Source organism: Triturus cristatus, chromosome 8 (genome assembly GCF_964204655.1).
Source record: "Triturus cristatus chromosome 8, aTriCri1.1, whole genome shotgun sequence".
Taxonomy (NCBI): domain Eukaryota; kingdom Metazoa; phylum Chordata; class Amphibia; order Caudata; family Salamandridae; genus Triturus; species Triturus cristatus.
Window position 1 is genome coordinate 875,218,015 of NC_140591.1, and position 17,851 is coordinate 875,235,865.

General features: G+C 45.1%; 1 protein-coding gene across 1 annotated transcript in view; it reads right to left on the reverse strand.

The window, feature by feature from the left end:
• TFG (trafficking from ER to golgi regulator) overlaps positions 1 to 17,404 on the reverse strand; it is a 154,901-nt gene extending 137,497 nt beyond the window's left edge. Inside the window, exon 1 of the mRNA XM_085622404.1 lies at positions 17,285 to 17,404. The gene's annotated coding sequence lies outside the window, so the exon portion shown is untranslated. The remainder of the gene's footprint in view (positions 1 to 17,284) is intronic.
• Between the last annotated feature and the right edge of the window lie 447 nt (positions 17,405 to 17,851).

Consider the following 17,851-nt stretch of genomic DNA (forward strand, 5'->3'; position numbering starts at 1 on the left):
CTTCTGAATTCCCCCCCCAAAAAAACTTTATATATTGTGAAATACTTGTAGTAGACAATTACAAGCTGTTTAATTGTTGTGTTAGAAACAAAATGATATCCAATAGCCTTTTGTTCAACAATGAATGTCAGACCGCTCACTTAACAAAAACTCCCAACTGTAATAAGTGAAAAGAAAGCAAACACGATTTTCCAGGATAAAATAAGCAACAATTTGTGAAAAAAGTAAAACTGACACTTAACCTCTGTCTTTGATCAGATGGCAAATGCGACAATATAAAAATGTTATAGTTCATTCCACCTCGCCTTGGTTGAAAGCAATGGACTGCCTGCTTTAAACTTGCAGATTTATGCCAGAGTACGATAATATGGTTATTTTGTGAGTGTATAATAGAATGCACACATTCATAAACAGTTATTCCAAATGTTACCAAGTAAGCCTTTAGGTTTGTGGGGAGTTGGAGAGCTCAATTTTTTTAAAAGGATGTTGAAATATCTCATTGTGCTCCCCAACTTAGAGCAGAAGCAGCACCATTAACATTCATTTCAGAAGACTTTGCTTATCACAAATGTGGTAATCAAAGAATCTTCTTCAAACAATCAATCCAGCTATTGTTACAAAGCATTCAATGCAGCCCTTTAATGCCACCACTCTGAAAAAACAGGGACAGAAGATTGTAGGCAATACCATCAAAGCTTCAAAACAGTACAAGAAGCTGTCGACTAAGAAGATGGGTCTTGCTTCCTAACACCTGCTCTGCCTTCTCTCCGGATTCTCCAAATCGTTGAGACTAATCTTCAGATTAATCCATTATCTCTCTATCAAAAACTATGCAACATCTCCGGGCTTTTACCAAATGCACTACTTTGACAAAAGTGTAGTCTGCTTTAAAACGTCCCCACAACTTCCCAACAAAGCCATAATTTCTCCTTACTCAAGCTTGTAGTCCCCTAATGGTGATCACAACATTGTGAGAATAACCAAGGCAACTATTGGCAATAGAGGAGTGAGGATTCTACGGTTAGCTTCTTACCTAGAAGCTCATTCCATTTATGTATCTTCTGTAATACGAAACAATATACATTATACCAGTAGTTCTGGGGATTGAAAACAAAGAACACAATGATCATCCCAAAAATAAAAAAAAATAAACTCGAAGTCCAGTCTGCTGCCATTTAACCATCCGCCTTCCCCTGCACCTCCAAACGTTTCATCCTGTGCTCCTTCCTCTACACATTAATGCAAATCAGAGTCTACTTTGTTTTCTCACTGTCAAATCCCCGCTAACAACCAAATAATGTTATCCATCCTAAATCCTTAAGTCTACAACAGAAGTTGCCTTGTTGCAAATGGTTACAGACTAGAACTTAATTGCCCCAAGCCAAGAAGAGCCAAAACTGGAAATGTGGCTTATGTGACTACAAATGTTTAACAAAAAAACAACAACAACAAAAAACACAAACCTAAAAAAACATACTTTGTTTTAATGGACTAGCCTAAATTGCCCGCATTTCCAAAAGGGGCAAGGCCCAAATTTCTCCTCTACAACACTCACTCTACACCTGCATTATGGGTGCATATTTTTCAGAACACCAATACTTTTCAATCTTTTTTGCAATTTTTCTGCACCCCCCGCTTGAACATTTCCAACTTCAGCATGGAAACAGTTTTAACCCCTTCTGTGCCCATGACGAACTGGACTCGTCATGGAGCACAGTCGCGCTGTGCCCATGACGAGTCCAGCTCGTCATGAGTCATTCCCTGGGGTATCCCTCTGGTGCGGGCACCAGAGGGATTCCCTTTTACTGAAAATAGCCTCGGGATCTGGGGGAAGAGCTTCCCCAGCTCCCGAGACCCCCCCCCCCCCCCTGCTTTCAGTGTAATGACGATCGGCGCGCACGTCGCTCTGAAACTGAAATGAGCCAAGAGGCTCATTTCAGTTTCACTTTGTACGTGCTCAGGGGGCTATCTCAGCCCCCTGAGCACGTAGAAAGACTGGAGAGGTATCGTTGGAAAGGGGAGAATCTCCCCTTTCCAATGGTACCCCTCCCCAGTGGATCCCTGCTTGGGGATCGCCACAGGAGGGCGATCCCCCAAGCAGGGATCCACCCACTTGACACCAGGAAGGGGGGAGCGGCCCCTTGGATCTCACCAGGTTCTGTTACCCAGAATCCATTGCAAACCTAAAAATGTGTCCAAAATAACACATTTTCCTCACATTTCTGTGGTGGAAAGTTCTGGAATCTGCGTGGGTCCACAAAATTCCACCCACCCTGCGTTCCCCAAAGTCTTCAGAGAAAAATGGTACCTCACTTGCGTGGGTAGGCCTAGTGCCCGCGTCAGGCAAGGGCCCAAAACCTATTGAGGAGACATCAAAATTACCTATCACAAAACAACCTGGTTTTGCAAAGGGGGTCCCATGAGTTTTTGGCCCCGGGCTTGGCAGCCATCTAGGGAAACCTACCAAACCCACACATTTCTGAAAACTGGACACCCGGGGGATTCCAGGGAGGTATGGCTTGCGTGGATCCCCCAACGTTTCCTTACCCAGAATGCCCTGCAAACCTCAAATTTAGCTGGAAAAAAAAAAATCACCTTTTTCACACATTTGTGTGTGGGAAAGTTGTGGCATCACGGGGCTGACACAAATTTCCTACCACCCAGCGTTCCCCCGGCTCTCCTGATAAAAACGGTGCCTCACTCGTGTGGGAGGCCCAAGTACCCGCGACAGGCAAGGGTCCAAAACGTAGTGCGCCTCAACAGGCAAGGGTCCTAAACGTAGTGCGCCTCACTAAGTTTTGGGCCCTTGCCCGTGGCGGGTCCTTAGGCCTCCCACACGAGTAAGGCACCGTTTTTATCAGGAAACCCGGGGGAACGCTGGGTGGTCGGAAATTTGTCAGCTCGGTGATGCCACAACTTTCCCACACAAAAATGTGTGAAAAAAGGTGAATTTTTCAGCTAGATTTGAGGTTTGCAGGGCATTCTGGGTAAGGAAACGTTAGGGGATCCACACAAGCCATACCTCCCTGGAATCCCCCGGGTGTCTAGTTTTCAGAAATGTGTGGGTTTGGTAGGTTCCCCTAGGTGGCCGCCGAGCACCGGGCCAAAAACCCAGGTGACCCCCCTTGCAAAACCAGGACGTTTTGAGGTAGGCAATTTTCATGTTGCCTTAATACGTTTTGGGCCCTTGCCTGTCGCGGGTACTTGGGCCTCCCATACGAGTGAGGCATCGTTTTTATCGGGAGACCCGGGGGAACGCTGGGTGGTAGGAAATTTGTGTCAGCCCGGTGATGCCACAACTTTCCCACACAAAAATGTGTGGAAAATGTGGTTTTTTCAGCTAAATTGGAGGTTTGCAGAGCATTCTGGGTAAGGAAAACGTTGGGGGATCCACGCAAGCCATACCTCCCTGGAATCCCCCTGGTGTCTAGTTTTCAAAAATGTATAGGTTTGCTAGGTTTCCCTAGGTGCCGGCAGAGCTATGGCTCAAAAACTACAGCTGGGCACTTTGCCAAAAAAGGGTCATTTTTCACAGTGAAATTGAGGTGTGTCCACGTTGCGTTCTGCGCCGTTTCGTGTCGCGGGCACTAGGCCGACCCACACAAGTGAGGTACCATTTGTCTCGGAAGACTTTGGGGAACGCGGGGTGGGTGGAAATTTGTGGATCCACGCAGATTCCAGAACTTTCCACCAGAGAAATGTGGAGAAAATGTGTTTTTTTGCCATTTTTTAGGTTTACAAGGGATTCTGGGTAATAGAACCTGGTGGGAGGCAGTCAAGTCACCCCATCCTGGATTCCCCTGGGTGTCTAGTTTTAAACAAGCATTTACAATGCAATAGGTCTCGCATTGACGCGAGTTTGAGCTATTGGCATTGCAAATAAAAATGCCTTTTATTTTTGTTTTCTTTTCTAAATAAAAGGCATTGTAATTTACAATGCCAATAGCTTAAACTCACGTAACTGCGAGACCTATTGCATTGCAAATGCTTGTTCTGTTACTTGACCAGCTGAACATATAGGAGCCCTGCAGCCATGACGAAGTTCCCTCTGGCAAGAATCGGGAACAAAACGTGTTGGCTGTGTGCCAGTTTTAAAAGATGTACTGAATAAAAAGGAAGTAACTCTGGAACAAATCTTGACGTTTGTGTATTGACTTCGCAACGAGTGCACCTTGCATTTCCTCTCGTGAATTTGGCTACTATTGACACCCCTGGACGGCGGGTGTGGGAAGTGACTGCACCACCTTCTGACTTGACTGTACATACGGACTGGATGTGCTTGACCTTGGTCTGCCGTTTGTTCTTTCTTTAATAGTGTGATGGTTAGTAGTTGAGTTGGTATTTTCATTGACAGCCGCAATGAATAGTGCAAGCTGCAGTGTCCAAAAACGAGAGCCCTGGCATGTATTTTTTTTTTACTTTTTACAAATTACACTGGTATTATATAGCACGAACTAGACAAGTATTGGACCGTTTTATAGAAGCAGAAGTTATAGTACACAATGTCAGACCCCAAGGGATTAAATGATTTGCCCAAGATCACAGGCTGTGGTGCGACGCCGAGCCTCGGACTTGGCTCTCCTGTTTCAAAGTCGGCAGCTCGAAGAGTAACACCACATCTGGTTAACAACCATATGGCACAATGCCAACACCACATCACATCCATACGTACTGCCGGACCCACCGGCTTTGTCACTGTTTCACAGTCATCAGAGCGTGGGTTTCACATTTGCTCACAACCAACCTAGCCTGTTTTCCAGAAGAGTTTGGTGTCAAAGGCCTTCTTTTATGTCTGTAATATTTTTGCAAAGGAAAATGAAAATGTCGCACGTGAAAAGGTGTGCCAAAGAAAACAACTGTATTAGCAGCTCGGCGGTAGGTGTCTTATCAAAATGAGGACATTAAGAGACCAAGAGTTCCGTAAGTTATGAAGGCTGTTTGATCCATTTTCTGGCTAGCATGGAATTGGTATAAAACGAGCAGAGAAATGCCTGCTCTTAACATGGCCGCCGAAGGGACAGGGCTTAGTGCATTAGAGACTCCTGCAGGCTACGGAAGGAGGGTGGAGCATGAGACAAGCGCGCTACTTGTTGGTTCAGGTGCGCGCAGCAGATTACAGTGCAGGACGTGCGCGGCCACTCGTTTTGTACAGGATCGCGGGAACGTGCGCGCCGCTGTTGAGGAAGGAGGGGAGGTGTCGCGAGCGCAGCTGGCTGGAGGCGGCGGCAAAGGCTGGGGCGCGTCGGCCCCGGGCCGGACATGTTGTGGGTGCGGTGACCCCCTTTATTTCCTGATCCGCGGCTCTGCTGTAGGGCCGGACAGCAATCCCTGGTCAGCGCCCCACCCGGGGTGCAGGCTGAATTTGATATGTTTTGGGTCTTTTTATACGTCGTTTTTGTCTGTTTTGCGGAGACGCGAGGGATGTCGAATCCAAGGACAAGAAGGAACGGGTCCAGCATCAAAATTCGCCTGACAGGTGAGCGCTGGTGTATTATTTGAACTACAGTCCCGGTTATACAGCAAAGGTGTGGTTTGTATCATTCAGGGACACCGGTTATAGATGCATGGAAGGGCAGAGCTGTGTCCCTTGCTGCCCCCCCCCCCCCTTCTGGCCGAAAAGGAGACCGATACCGTTTTTTTTTTTAACTTAAAAAACCAATAAACATTTTCTAATACCTACACTTGCCTCCCACTCAGTCATGAGCTTTTGGCACCAGACATTTATTCCTCAGTCTGCTTTTTATGGTTAACAGAAACGCAAGTGTGCATATGCAATATAAGATATTTATGTGGGTAGGAGGCACATTAAAGAGAGTGCTCTGCATCTGCTTCTCTTGCATCCCTCCTCGCCACAACAGATCTTCACGGTGTTTGTATGGTAAACGTTTTGGTTGGATTGAGCGAGAAATTTGAGCCTCTGTACCAGATGTGATACCAGCACTCGTTGCCTCGTGCAAAGTTACCTTTTGTGAGGCGTCTTCTGAGTAGAGAATCCGTTGTACTACAAGTTTTATTGCACATTCAAAACTATGTAAAGATGACTTGAATTTTATTAACGGGTGCTTTCAGCTATTAAAATATTTTGCACAAGATCAGTAGAAAACAGAATGAAAAAAGGCGAGACCTATTGGCTTTGCCAATGCTTGTTGTACAGCGGGGGCGGCGGCAGTGGCGAGGTGTGTGCGCGCGCGTTAGGCAGCCGCGGATGCAGTGGGCGTCTGCGCGTCTCAAAAGCGCGTCCACAGACCCCGAGCCCAATCGCTATCGCTGCGCGTGCCCCGGTCTGCCTCCTTTGAGAGGCATCTCGGCGACAATAGGTCTCGAGAGCGAGACCTAAAAATGTATAGGTTTGCTAGGTTTCCCTAGGTGCCGGCAGAGCTATGGTTCAAAAACTACAGCTAGGCACTTTGCCTAAAAAGGGTCATTTTTCGCTACAAAATTGAGGTGGTCCACGTTACGTTTTGCGCCGTTTCCTGTCGCGGGCACTAGGCTCACCCACACAAGTGATGTACCATTTTTCTCGGAAGACTTTGGGGAACGCGGGGTGGGTGGAAATTTGTGGATCCACGCAGATTCCAGAACTTTCCACCAGAGAAATGGGGGGAAACGGTGTTTTTTTTGGCAATTTTTTAGGTGTGCAAGGGATTCTGGGTAACAGAACCTGGTGGGGGGCAGTCAAGTCACCCCATCCTGGACTCCCCTAGGTGTCTAGTTTTTGAAAAATGTATAGGTTTGCTAGGTTTCCCTAGGTGCCGGCAGAGCTAGGGTTAAAAAACTACAGCTAGGCACTTTGCTAAAAAGGGTAATTTTGCATTGTGAAAATGTGGTGTGTTCACGTTGGGTTTTGAACCATTTCCTGTCGTGGGCACTATGCCTACCCCTACAAGTGAGGTACCATTTTTATCGGGAGACTTAGGGTAATTCAGATTTGTAAAGGAACTGTTATTACCTATTGACTTTCGATGCATTTCTGCCTTCCAAATGAAAGACATTGTGTAAAAAAGAAGTCATTCTAAAAAATGACTGATAATTCTCATGCTAGTACGAGTATCCCAATTTCGGAAATGTGCAAATATCTACTGTTTCTAAACTCTATATTTTGTTCCCATTTCAGAAATACATAGGTGTCTTTCATACCGATTTTTCCATGTACACATTTTTACAGAATAATTACTATATACCCGGTACATAATAAAAAACCATTGCAAGTTGCTGCTCAGTTTTTGGCTCTGGGTTCGTCGGGTTCTTGGTGAACCTACAAGTCCTATATATCCCCACAACCAGTAATGTCCAGCGGATGTAACGGTATAATGCTTTCAAAGAGCTGTCAAAATTAGAAGAAGTTACAGGTGAAAACGTTGACACAAAAGGCGCTTTTTTTCAACAAATTTTCAATTTATCCTATATTTAACTGTTAGTTTCTATAAAGAAACCTTGATGGATCTACACAAATGACCCCTTGCTGAATTCAGGATTTTGTCTACTTCTCTAAAATGTATAGCTTTCCAGGATCCATTATTGCTTTTGTACCCATTTCTACCATTAACTGGAAGGAGGTTTAAAGCACAAAAAATAACAAAAATAGGCTATGTCCCAGAAAAATGCAAAAACTGTAAAACATTTTAGGTTTCTGACAAAAGTTTGGTATCCCCTAAAAGCTGGGAAAATTGTGATTTCAGCCCCACAAACCCTTTTTTGATAAAATTTTCAGGGAAGAACCCAGATGCTTTCATTTGCAGCCCGTTTTTCCCATTTTCCCCCCCAAAAAAACCTAAATTTTGCTGTATTTTGGCTCATTTCTGTGACCCCTCCAGGGGAATCCACAAACCCTGAGTACCTTCAGAATTCCCATGATGTTGGAAGAAAAGGACGCAAATTTGGCGTGGATACCTTATGTTGTCAAAAAGTTACAGGGGCCTCAGCGCGCACTACCCCAAATAGCCAAAAAAGGGCGTGGCACAGGAGGGGGAAAAGGCCTGGCGGCGAAGGGGTTGACCACAAATGTTAATTGCACTGGATCAGTGTTTCCCAAACTGGGGTCCGTGGACCCCCAGGGGTCCGTGACACATGCCCAGGGGGTCCCTAGGCAGCAGTTTTAAAAGCACTGCCAAGTTCCTTGTAGAATTAGCAGTTCGAGCAACAATAAAAGTGTCAAGATAACACCAGTGATTAATGTACCTGCTGGAGAGAGATGAAAGTTTTGTCCAGTGGCAGGTTTCACTTATCTAATGTAGCAGAGAGGGTTAATATGCCTGTTGCAAAGAACGCACATCATGCATTTTAAAAACAGTATTTTATCTGCATAAGACTGCTTTTGTCACAGAGATACTTTTGTTTCTCTGCAGCTCATAAGAGACAATCATAATCTAGCACAGTGACGTATAAACTGTCATAAAAGAGCTGCTTACACATTGCAAGGTACAAGTTAGTAACTTATGTATTTCTCAGTCTTTCATTATCCTGATGCTGCTAAACGGGTTTATTTGTGTGGAAATACATTTTTATTGTTAAAGTCGATGCTAAGCACTGTGTTATGTTCTGAATCCTGAGTTTGTGCTTTTCCAGACAAGCACTCTTTAAAAATGCCTACCAGTATGAAGGACATGTGAATCCTACACCTTGTAGTCCCCTTTGCCTTATGTAACATTTTCTCTACACTGATTTACACATATGATTCATTGTCTCTATATGTGTGTGATGTAAAGTGCTCTGGCATCCTACAATGGTATGAGAGATGCTATAAAAACAAATGAAATAAATGTGACAGATGTGCTATGGGGAGATGAGAGGCACTGTTGAAGGGTGACAATAAGGGAATCATTGAAAAACCCCAACAAAGACTGTTGTATCCTGGTGCATATTAAGGTCATCATTTACTAATCTTTAAAAGCTAATACAATTCAATATATAAGGATAAATGTGTTGTAGAATGCACCATTGATTCCTAACTTTTCTTGGGGGGAGAGGCCACTCACTGCACTTAGCGTGCACTGTATGGGGACTGGTCTGAAAACACTTGCCAGGGCTGCTTTGGGTTTCCACTCACTTTGGGGGCCTTGTACTGTGAAATAAAACTAACTATGTAAAAGTTAATCACAGAGATGCAGCACCAACCTTCCCATTACATATTCCCTTTTTTTGCAAACTCTTTCAATATAAAATACTAAAATCCTTAGTAATTAGAGTATTTGTTTCCGGTGCACATGTGTGTTTTTTTTCCTTCAAATTACTCTTTTAATGTTTGAAATTTAAATCATACAAATTGCTGGGGGTCCCCGCCTTCCAGTGGCGAGTCACTGGGGGTCCTCAGAAGTCAAAAGTTTGGGAACCACTGCACTGGATGATCATGTCCCTTACCACGTTTTGTTAAAGTAATTTTACCTTACTACAGAGTAATATAAATGTGTCAACTATGAGAGCTAGTAACATTCTTGCCACTCATGCCCCTCTTCCACTGCCCCGACAATCTATTCTTAAAGTTCAGTTCGGCAGTCGAGCAATTCTTTTCCTACCAGCTCAACTATTACCACCATCTGATTTTACTTAACATCTGTAAGATCAACGCTCATTATTGACTTTCCTCAAACCTTGATGAAGTTGTTCCTCTTAAGCATGTTGCACTACTGTAACAGTCTCCAATCGGTCTCCTATCCTATGTCTCACCTAGACACCATTCAACCATGCTAACCCACCAGGCAGGCAATACACAACAGGCTGTGGTACTCATTTGCACCCTAATAATAATAGTACCAATACAGAGTATACCTATCCCACCAAACTCTTTCCTCTCTTAAAGATCCTACAAGAACATCTCAACAGGTTTTGAAAGCACAGCAGTCAAACAGACCCACTGCTAACAAACAGCTTGGGAATTGGGTTTCCCTTTACAACCACTGGCTTTCTTTGACCAGCCTCGCCATTGGCTCAAGTACTTAATCATGTCTTGGCTCAGCCCAGTGGAGTACTGATCTCTCACATAATCATAGGTGGCTCTAGTGAATCCATCCGCATCCACTTCAGTGCTTGTACTGATCTGCACTAGGAATCACTTTACAACTACAACCCTCCCTGTGTGCTCCAGCTGGTTCCCTACCATGGGTTTTTGATCTAATGCATGAATGCTGCATTTGTTAAAACAAGAAAGCAAGCCTACTCCCAGGGAATAATTTGAGCCAACGGTTTCCGGTGCTCGGCACCTTAATTGTCAACCCCTGGTGCGTGTGACAGACTGCCACAAGGTAGCGCTCTCTTGCTCACCTAAAGATGACCACAACAACAGTTAATTATTTATTCAATATACATTAATAGTGACTATTGCCAGCTGTCCAAACCATTCTTATAGCTTTGGGCAATTAAAATAGTCTGAACTGTCATACTTGCAGGAGTGTGATGGTTAGTAGTTGCGTTGTTACTACCATTAGCAAAATGTGTGGTGCAAGCTGTAGTGGCCTCCTGACGAGAGCCCTGGCACTTATTTTACAAATTAAGCACTGCCAACTGCCTTTGTCAATGGGTGTCTGTTCTAAATGGCTGAGCTAGCGACGTTGCCAATGAGTCGATTAGCAAAGTAGGTGAAAGCTCAAGTCAACGCATGTCTCCTTGTGATGGGTTTTTTATTTTTTAAATCCAACATAAACACTGATACATATGCGTGTGATTTGTAGAACATGCACACAAGTATGTTGCGATGCACAGGTGTGCCTGCATCATAATGCACAGCAGCAATTTTTAACTTGAATTTCTTACATGGCGAATGGCCATTTTAGAATTCTAAATTAAAGAGTAAAAAGTGATAACACTCCAAGATGCTGCAGCACTAAAGAAGGTCGAGGTGCACCGCACATATTGTACTGCAGAAACACAAAAGGGACAATGGTATTAGATTACCATTTACTGAGAAGCACTTGCCTGTGCATGGTTGTGAGGGCTGGGGCAGGCTGTATGATGTTACCTTACTTCAAATCAGCGACCATTGTACTGTCAAAATGGGGAGAGGGGCTAATGAACCCCTGTGGGGACTGTTAACTTGATAGTGGGGACTGTCACGGGACAGTAAGTTCAACGTTGTCAAGCTTATGGCACAACTCTAAGGCCAAGCTCGCCTTTCCAGAATGGCCCACTATCAGCCACACATACCCTGCCACCCATCTTTTCAAACACAACAAATCTGCAATATCCACCCACTCACAGGCCGCAACAGATTTTCTTACAAGAACACGCTAACCCTTAAAGCCAAAGGCCCACCACCTCAAGGAAACACTAGTATTATGGAACAAGCACAAGAATATTCACATATACTGGGTTCATTAAACAGTCCTCACATTTGTGACTAGTAAAAGGAAAGGACAAAAAAAAGAAGCTCTGAGGTTTATTAATGAAACAGATATACTGTGGGTGAACAGAAAGTATAAGTTGATCACTAATAAAGGTCTCATATTTTGGAAAAGAGGTTAAAGTCCCATAAGCTATTCTCTGGTATGCCATTGTGAACGTGTGGTTATACAGATAGCTTCTGGGGCAGAAAGATCTGTACAACTTTTGTTGCGAATCAAAAAGTGAAGAGTAACAGAAAAATATTAACACAAACTACCTGAACGGGTCAAAAGCATGAGTGAGTGATTTGGAGTGCAGTGAATGATGTATGGTTGTAAGAAGCTCTTATTATGGAAATGTAACCAATTACAGTTTACGGATGTAACTTACTTGCGCTCTCACCGTGCATAGTGAGGTCATCAATGACATCACTTCAGATGTCAGTTATGTTATAAATGATGTTACAGAACAAGTCATGAGTGATGTAATATGTGAGATCATAAGCAGTGTATGGTGAGGATGCAAGTTAGTTGCTTAAGTAAACTATAGCTGGTGATTTTCAGCATTTGAGTTTAGAAAGGTTACATTTTAAATGACATTTTCACCCAAACTATAACACTACTTTATTTGTCTTTCCAGTGAACGTGTGAGCTTCTTTTATCTAAAGCAAGACATTATTACCCTACCCGGCTATATCATCACTTTACCCTTTTTTCAGTGACTTTCCAGGACATTTTTTTTAAAGTAAACTAATATTTTCTTAGCATTCCTAACTATACCGACCCAAACACCTGCTATAAGGCGCTGGTAGTAGGGCAAAGTGGCAAACCTGTCTGGCACCTCTGCCCAGTCTCTATAGGTGTGAGACCTTGTCTCCTGTGCGCACTCGGCAGGGGTGTGGAATTTAATCAAATATCTACTTGTCCATGGGGTAGGTGGTTTCATAAATCTACTTGTCCTGTAACAGAAACCACTTGTCCCTTTGGTGCCATGTAGTGCGGCGACAAATTATGGCAGAAATCCCATAAGAGCTCGAACATAACCTCTCTGATTATGCCAGGGATATCATACCATTGTAGTGTTTGAATACTTTTAATCCTCTTATGTTGCCACGTATCTGCAGATCTATATACTGGGGCTGAAGGTAGTGGTAAGCAATAGTTCCAGGGTTAGAATGCCCTTTTGAGTCTGTGCAAACCTACTGTCTTGCATGTTTTAAGGGTTTAACAACTCTAATCTTTGCCCATACTAAGAAATGTTGGAAATTTACTCTCGACAATGGCAGATGTAAACCTTCTTCCAGAGTGGTTGAAGGGAAAATGAACTTGCAAACACTCGAATGAGCATTTGCTCATGCTAAAATACAGTTTAATATTTTCTAGGTGTACTATTTCTTGTCCCACTTCTGTAAATTCCTGGGAATTCACAAACTCCGTAAAGCTGCACTTAATGTAAGAACATATACCATGGGTGAAATTGGAGACTTTCTTTAATAATTGGGCCCCTAATTTGGTCTGGCGTTGTTGACCATTACCTTTTGTGTTTGTTAAAATTATTTCTGTCTTTCTTTCTCCCTCTGTATCGGTTGGCTTCACTGTGAGTAACCACATTCTGCTCTTTCACAAGGAGCATATCGGCACACTAAGTAGTTTTGTTCAGTGCTAGTAACTACTGTGGCAGTGTGCGCTTTTTTAGAACAAAAACAACTTTTGCCAATGTTGGTTATAATGGTGAGGGCCGGCAGCTCCCACACCAATAAAGTTTTACAAAAACCACGCCAAAATAAGACACATTGATAAAACTAAAAAGCTGACCACCAATTTCAGACCTACTGGCTTTGCCAATGCTGGTTTATTTTTGTTTCCCATAATCTCTTTGAAACGGATTACAATAATTTTCCATTATGTATATTTTTGGGAAATACTAGCATTTATCAACACAGGTTACTAAAAGATGCAGCAAAGAAAATGGTACCTGAAATTTTACAGTAGTCTAACTAAATTATTTTTTTCCTGCTTTCAGTTTTGTTATGAACATTTTATTTTGACAGCAAAGAATCAATCTTGCTTTCAAGCTTCTGCAAATATTTGCATCAAATCAGAGAGCATTCTGGGACCACTATACATAGCCTCATATTGCCAAACTTTGAAAACGTGTGTACATTTTTATACTGGAACCACTGTCAGTAGTGCAGTCGGGGCTTACAACAGGTACTTAGACCGCTCACACTAATAATAAAGGCTTTGAATTAATGAACCATAAATACAAGTTTAACAGCATTAACATATGGACAAAAATATTACCTTAACTGCAGACAGTGTCCTTTACTGATCCATAATGCGGGATGATAAACTGGTAGTTAAAGGGTTTGTGCTGCAGGGGATTGGGCCTACTTGTCCCAAGGACAAAATACTCATGAAATCTTGTTGCCCTTGACCCCAAACAATATGCTTTGGGCTATAGGAATTCCACACCCCAGCTCTGGCCGCCTGATCTGTGTATTACAGTTGCACCCATTGGATAAGTGTAGGTTCAAAGTCCATCGCTCACATATACTGCTAGCCGATTGTGATGAATGCACGCTTCAGAGCTAGAACCTCCAGCACATATTCCTCATTGGAGGAGCTAGATGTTAAAAAATTGTGCTGCGACCGGGAATAAATCCCATCTGATCTCAGAGCACCAACCACCCTCAACAGTCTGGAAGCCAGGACCCTACACAATAACTCTACATTGAGCATAGAGATAGCTCTGTAGGCTGGCAGATCCCACTGACAATTGACGCCACAGCCCTGCTCCCACCCCACCTTGAAACCGATACATCCCAATTTTTGAATAGCCCAGGTGTAACACCAACTCTACCATCGTGATGGGTAATTGGCACACACTCACAGCTGCAGATGCCACGCTTTTCCTCTCAAACTAGGATGACCAGACCTTGAGAACCAAAAACCGGAACATTTTACAAAATTAGAGGAAGGACTCAGATTTTACATCAACGGTGGCAGGTCCAAAGCATCTATCGGACGTTCCCTTGTACAGGGCCTCCGGTTGAGCCCCCGATCAACATCTATGGTGTTTCCACCTTGCACGTGCTGCCCCCGCTGACTTCAGAGGGGTTTGACCTTCTGGCTCTGCAGGTCAAATCAGGGTCCCCCGCTGATCCGCTTACAGCGACTCTTTTTAGAGAGCAGTCGTTTGTGGGACGGGCCGTGGTTCACTCCTTGATTAACATCTCGTTGGAATCAAGCACGGTACCCGCTAGCTGGAAGCGGGCAGTGGTTTCTCCCATTTTGAAGAAGCCGTCCCTGGATCCAGATAAACCTGAAAACTACCGGCCCATCTCCTTACTTCCGTGGCCGACCAAAGTGTTGGAGGCCCATGTCAACAAAGTTCTTTCTGCTCACCTTATCCATGCTAACATCTTGGATCCCACCCAGAATGGGTTCCGTGCTGGACACAGCACGGAGACCGCCCTCCTCTCCATGGCTGAACACCTTCGCACGGTGATGGATGCGGGACAGACAGCAGCGCTCGTCTTATTGGACTTGAGCGCCGCGTTTGATACTGTTTCGCATCCTATCCTGTTGCATCGCCTGGAGGAGATTGGGCTGGGTGGACCTGCCCTCCAGTGGTTCCGGTCTTTTCTAGACGATCGTTTCTTTAGCGTTGCCGTCCCACCGTTCCAGTCCCAATTCCATCCTTTGAAACAGGGGGTGCCGCAAGGATCCTCGCTGAGCCCCACGTTGTTTAATCTCTACGTGAGACCGCTGGCTGAGGTCGTCAAGCAATGGGGCATGACTATGGTCTCATATGCTGACGACACTCAGCTAGCGGTTACGATCAGCGGGGATGCGGACCGGGATGCCCCCAGGTTTCAGAGTGGACTTAGGGCGGTGGCGAGCTGGATGAAGAACAACTGTCTCCAGCTCAACGCCAAGAAAACAGAGATCATGATCGTAGGTAAGAGATCGGAGCTATGGGGGGACAGGTGGTGGCCTATGGAGCTGGGGCTGGCCCCCCTTCCGGTCACGGAATTAAAGAACTTAGGAGTATGGATGGATCCCTCCCTCAGCTACGTTGGCCATACGAAGAAAATCGCGGCCTGTTGCTTTGGTATCTTACGGTCGCTTCGCCCTGTTTTGAAGTTCTTTGACCATCGCACCAGGCAGCTGATAGTCCAGGCTACAGTGTTATCTCGCCTGGACTATGCCAGCTCTCTTCTGGTAGGGTCCAATGTGGCTGAGGTTTCCCGCTTCCAACGTGTCCAGAACGCTGCGGCGAGGGCTATTGTTGGCCTACCCCGTACTTGTTCTGCCTCCAGCACATTGAGATCACTGCACTGGCTGCCTATCAGGGCCAGAATTCAGTTTAAAGTGCTGTGTATGGCGTTCAAGATTCTGAGGGGGGTAGGTCCCTCTATTCTTGCGGACCTTTTGTCTTGGTATGTGCCTACTCGGCCCCTGAGATCCATGGGTCATGCACTCACTGTGATTCCCCGATACAGGCTGTGTCGGGTCGGTGGCCGTTCTTTCCGGGTCAGAGCAGCCGAGCTCTGGAACTCCCTTCCTGTAGAGTTGCGACTGCTAGATGATCTTTTAGTCTTTCGTAAAGCCTTAAAAACCTTTTTGTTTTAATAAATTCACTTTCCTCCTTTCTGTTGTGTTTCCTGTGGTGTTGCATTTTTACCTGCCATGCGCCTGGACGCCCCTTAGCTGGGGCAGCAGTGCGCATTACAAATGTATGTAACATAACATAACATAACATAGAAACACAGAAGCACTAAGAAAATAAAATGTAAAAAAACCAGCATCATACCCGTTAATCAAATGTTTTACTTATAACAGCTGCTAACTAGCACATCTTTAGAACACCCAATAAGTGCCTCTCAACCGGGACATGGAACAAAAATGACGAAATCTGGCGGGGCAGCTGGTCAAACCCCCGGACTGTCCGGGCAGATCGGGGACGCCTTGTGACCCTATCTCAAACGCTACGAGACCATGACCTGGCCGCCTCGTCTCTGATTGCTGGACACAAGTCAAGTAGGTTGTAGGGGCCGTCTAACATAACTCGGTCAGGCTGCATGGTCCGAGATCGTCACGTTACGGACAAGATATTGCTCTCGGACGCAACTTGAAATAAACCGCGATCTGCACTCTATGCCTTCGATGCAGGGTACACATCCCAACACCTACTGGGCAGTTGTTACCGCAAACGCATGCTGCGCTGAATAGCACGGCCAACCTTCCGCCATCAGTAGACCAACAGCCATTAAAGTCCACAGAGTGACGCACGACTGGCTTTACCCAATCACCGCTTAAGGGAGCCAATCCAGGCAATGGGTGGGGCCACCGAGAAGAACTCAGTGAAATCTGTCCCCGCCACGTAAGAAGCGAAGTCTTCGTCTTAAGTTGTGAGCTAGTGGCAATTGGGTGGAGAGATTCTTAAAATATTCCCGACAGTCATGGAGAGAAAAATCGAAGTTTTCGTCTTAAATTATGAGCTGGTGGCAATTGGGGTGGAGAGGAATTCTTAAATTATTCCCGAATGTCATGGAAAAGGGGGGGGGGGGGGGGGGAGTGGGGTCTTAAAATATTCCCGACAGTCACTAGAAACCTGACCCGCCACAAATCTAACACAATCCGCACAGATCACCCATTACCCTAATCATGTTCGTGGCACTCGTCAAAGGGCGAGGCATATAAAATCCACTACAGACCGGTGGCAGGAACCGCCGCCCTAATCAGAACTTCCACTTGACGGACTCCTTTAAACCACCAGTGAATGGAGATATTCATTTCTTACAGCGGTCCGGCTGCCCGGATTCCTTTCACTAAGCTATTGCTGGTTTCCCTGGGCCGTTCTTAGCCAAATCATATTCCCTTCAATCCCCGGGAAGTGGCCACACCCCAGTTTCAGAACCACTTCTTATAGCGATTAACTGTACAGAAAAACGTCCGATACTTACACGGAATCGTCCGTGAACTCAGCCTAAGATCCGTTGCCAGTTGCAGGTCTTTTAACGGATGTCATTTGTCCGTGATTTCAGCACTTCCGGGTAACCTCACAACCAATCCTAAGGTTGAACACTTTCTACTAGTGGGAGAAACTGGAAATGTGCACGGGGAAATATGGTTGGCGCATTTTTCGGCACCTCAGCCAATCCTTGCGCAGTAGACACAATGCTGAAGTCCCGATTGAATATTTAAGCGGTTTCGTCCAAGGCTCTCTCAGACAGTACACTGTCAGTAAACAGGCACGGCCTCGTAATATAGAGCCAGCAACGATGGGCGAATTTTCTTTTGGTATTTACGGACCCGAGAGTGATTGGTCGCCTCGTTCCTGGCTATCGTCTTGGGTTCTTGAGGGGAAGGGAAGTGTTGGTGTTGGTGGGTGGTGACTGCGATCACTGCGGGGCAGACCCCAGCTGGCCAGAGTCTGTAAGGGATGGATGAGGGCACGGGTAATGTTCGGATGTTTGTACGACTGCTAAACCCGGCTGGTGGGACAGTCCAATGTGGTCTGCGTCTGCTGC